At 39.3% G+C, this 4,396-nt stretch overlaps 1 non-coding gene across 1 annotated transcript; it reads left to right on the forward strand.

The window, feature by feature from the left end:
- Positions 1 to 869: 869 nt before the first annotated feature.
- LOC141624884 (small nucleolar RNA R71) lies at positions 870 to 976 on the forward strand. Its single transcript, XR_012534687.1, has one exon. It is a non-coding gene; the product is annotated as a small nucleolar RNA R71 (small nucleolar RNA).
- The last annotated feature ends 3,420 nt before the right edge of the window (positions 977 to 4,396 follow it).

Consider the following 4,396-nt stretch of genomic DNA (forward strand, 5'->3'; position numbering starts at 1 on the left):
TCAAGTGAATGGCACTAACCGTTTTATGTCTCGGGGGATTACTTTAAGGTGGTAATTGCCCCTTTTGTCTTTGTGAGCTTGAAGATGCTAGTTGAGTCAATTGGGTTTCCAACATTTTGGTGTGGGCTAGGATGTTGTTGATGGTGATTTCCTTTGCTTGACTATCCTTTTGCATTTGAGTGAAAAACTCTTGTTGATTCTTTTGCATTTGGATGACCGCTTTTTGAACATCAAAACCTTGGTCATTTTGTTGATTGTATGGAGTTTGATTTTGGTAACATTGATTTTGGTTGTAAAAGGGTCTTTGATTTTGGTTTCTCATGGGAGGTGGGGTGTATGTTGGTTGAGGGTTTTGAACATTTTGGCTTTTCTATGAGAGATTTGGGTGGAATTTGGTGTTTTCATTGTAATAATTTGAATAAGGGGTACCACTCTTGTATGATTGAAAAGCATTCACTTGTTCATTTGTTCCCCTACATTCACTTTGGTCATGTCCCAAAGTTCCACAATTCTCACATATCCCACTTGGGATTGATGAAGATGCCGTCATGGCATTAACATGTTGCTTTGGTGATTTTGAGGCTTCTTCAAGTCTAGCCATAGCTTTTTCGAACTTCAAATTGATGGTATCAATGTGAGCACTAAGTTGAGCACCCAATTGAGTAATAGAGTCCACTTCATGCTTTCCTCCTCTAGTAGCCTTGCGAGGTCTACTATATTGTGAATTATAGACCGCCATTTCCTCAATCTTGTTCCAAGTTTGATTCTCGTCAACTTCGGTGAACATTCCATTTGATCCCATGTTGAGAATATTTCTTGAGTCTTCATAAAGACCGTTCCAAAATTGTTGTACCAAGAACCATTCGCTAAGTCCATGATGAGGACATGAGCGACAAATTCCTTTGAATCACTCCCATGCTTCATACAAGTATTCTTCATCTCTTTGCTTAAAGCCCGTAATTTGAGCTCTTAGCATGTTATTCTTTTCCGGTGGGTAGAACTTTTTGTAGAAAGCTAGAGCCAATTTCTTCCAAGAGTCAATTCCAAGAGTAGCCTTATCAAGGCATTTCAACCATTGTTTTGCGGTGCCAATTAGAGAAAAAGGAAATAAGACCCATTGAATTTGGTCTTGAGTTACACCGGTTTGAGAAATCGCATCACAATAGTCACAAAAAGTCTTCATGTGAGAGTGAAGGTCTTCACTAGACATCCCCCCAAATTGGCTTCTTTCGACTAATTGGATAAATGCGGATTTGGCAATGAAATTTCCGGTTAAGTGTTGTGGTGTGGGAGTACCATTGTGTAGGTTCTCCTCGGTTGGTACGGAATGTGATGAAAATTTAGGCATTGTGGGTTGATTTTGTGTTGGATTTTGTGTTGTGTTCTCCTCACCTTCTCTTGCAAAAGGGTTGATGAACTCAATAGCGTTTGGTTGAATATCTACAACCTCACCAATACCTCTCAAAGTTCTCCTAGCAAGTCTTCTATTGTTTGTCAAAGTCCTTTCAATTTCGTGATCAAAGGGTAACAAGTTACCTTGTGATCTTCTAGACATGCAAAATATCAAACAACTCGAAAATAATTAGAACAAACCTTGAGGTGTTTTACTTCCCCAAGGCAAAGAAAGACACAACTAATAACAATTTAAGAAAATCTAAGTCAAATTAACACCGTTCCCGGCAACGGCGCCATTTTTGGTCGGACTCACTTGGAGGTTTAGTTTTCGGTACTTGTCGTTAGGAGCACCTAAACCAAAACACAATTTATAACTCCACAAACAACTCTACAATTAGTAAAGAGGCAAGTAAAAGTCGGATCCCAAGGGACGGGAATTGAGATGAGATTTTCAATTGCAGCTAGTGGTGTCTAGGGGTGTCACAATTTGGGGTTTGAAGTAGAAGATCACTAAACTAAATAGCAATAAAAGTAAACAAGCAAGATGATTAAAAAGGGATGTAAACAATTGATAAAAGGCACTAGGGTGTCATGGGGTCATAGGGGGTTAATGGGAATTGATCATACAAACATATTCTCAAATTATAAGCAAGCAATTATTGTTGTGATGGATCGAGTTGGTTTATATCTTACAATCCTAGGAAAGTTTGGGTCCCGGAGCCGAATCGATTAGATTGTACAACACCTACAAGTCGACTTAATCTTCCCTACTCAACTATATGCATGGTCTAATGAGACTCGAGTTGGTTTATGTCTTACAAGTCTCATTGAAAAGATAGGTGATGGGTAAAAAAATGCAAGGATTCATAGGCTCGCATTTCATCAAACATAACATGTGCATAAGTTGAGATCACAACAAGCAAGCAAATAAGCTATGAAAACATATTAATTTAAGCATGAATCATCCCCCATTTTGGTTTCCCCTAATTACCCATTAACCCTAGCTAAGGAAACTACTCACTCATTATCATGTTGAACATACTAGCAAGGTTGTCAATCATACCAACAAAGTATAACATGATGAATAAATGAAGATAATTAACAATAATTAAAAAGAGATTAAGAGAATTATACCTACTAATGATTCCAATAATAAAGCAAAGAATAATAGAAGTACTTGATGATTGATTGGAAGGTTGTCAATCTCCCAATAATAACCCAAATAATCTTCAATTACCCAAAATAAAAGATGAACAAAAGAGAGATTAAGGAAACGAGATTTGTATTAAACTTGATTAAAAGTTGATTACAAGATTAAAGAGAGATTTGATTGATATAAACTACACTAGAGACTGCTAAAAAGAACATGATAATCTAATTAGACTAATGGGGTATTTATAGTGGGGATTAGGTACATAAATTAGGGTTTACTAATGGCTTAAATGACGATTAAGTCCTTGAGGAATCGCCGGCCTCAACAGAGACTCCGGTCTCCTTTTCGCCGGTCTTTGAAAAATATGCGCATCCTTCATTTGAGCAAGTAGAAGACGGATTTAGCTGTCACACAATCCGAGCGTCGAGGGCACGGGACGGGCGGATTGTGGGTGTTTTGGATGAGCGGATTCGCGGGGTGGACAGACGGATTGTGGTGGTTCTGGACGGGTGTCCAGCTGAGGAAGACGCTCAGATTGCATGTGCTAGACGGGTGGATTGTGGTCAATCCGCTCGGATTCCCTGTCAGCTTCTTCCTTTCTTCCTTTCTTCCTTTCTCTTCATAAAATCCCTGAGGATTTCCTCGAGGATGCAAGGATCTTTTCTCATCATTGCCCATCTACTATAATATGTACAAAGGCCTTCTAGTCTTGTCTTCTCTTTGACGCTTGGTCATTGAATTCAATCAATTTAGCTCCATTTTGCCATGAAAATGCAAGGTTTACACTCATTTCCTACCAAGGGATCAAAACCTCAAAGAATATGCAAAACAAAGGACTAAAGACAATAAATGACCCAAATATGCACTAAAAAGCATGGGAACGGGGCTAATTCGGGGACTAAATATGCTCAAATTATGGTCACATCAGAATGATATCAAGGGGATTAGTCTTGATATTTGTATGCATAGGATAGAGCTGGAGGAAGATCACAAGCCTTGTAGATAGGGTCAGCGCCGGCTGAACCAAAAGATGCAAGATGTTGTGATGGCTGAGGTAATAAAGCTGCTCGACGCAGGTATTATCTATTCTGTTGGTCATTCCAAGTGGGTGAGTCCAGTGTAGGTAGTTCCTAAGAAAGAAGGGACTACTGTGGTCAGGAATGACAAAAATGAGTTAATACCTACTAGAGTAGTGACTGGTTGGCGGATGTGCATAGACTTCAGACAGCCAAATGCCGCCACCAAGAAAGATCACTTTCCCCTTCCCTTTATTGATCAGATGGTAGAAAGATTAGCTTCTCATAAGTTTTTCTGCTATTTGGATGGGTACTCAGGGTTCTTTCAGATCCTTATTCACCGAGATGATCAAGCTAAGACTACTTTTACTTGTCCTCAGGGCGTGTTTGCTTATCGCAGGATGCCTTTTGGTTTATGTAATGCCCCTGCTACCTTTCAAAGGTGCATGATGGGGATATTTTCCGAGTATATTGAGTCTATTATGGAAATTTTCATGGACGATTTTAGTGTTTATGGAAGTGATTTTTCTAACTGTCTGTCTAACCATGATAAAGTGTTGCAGCGCTGCATTAAGGTTAATCTCGTGCTTAACTGGGAGAAGTGCCATTTCATGGTCAACGAGGGAGTTATCTTAGGGCACTTAGTTTCTGACAGGGGAATAGAAGTTGATAAGGTAAAAGTGGAAGTGATTCAGTAATTACCTCCTCCTATTAATGTTAAAGGAGTTAGGAGTTTCCTTGGTCACGCCGGCTTTTATCGCCGCTTTATCAAGGAGTTTGAAAAGATTGTTAAACCACTTACACAACTGCTACTTAAGGATGCCCCTTTTGT

The sequence above is a fragment of the Silene latifolia genome, chromosome X (assembly GCF_048544455.1).
Source record: "Silene latifolia isolate original U9 population chromosome X, ASM4854445v1, whole genome shotgun sequence".
Classification (NCBI taxonomy): domain Eukaryota; kingdom Viridiplantae; phylum Streptophyta; class Magnoliopsida; order Caryophyllales; family Caryophyllaceae; genus Silene; species Silene latifolia.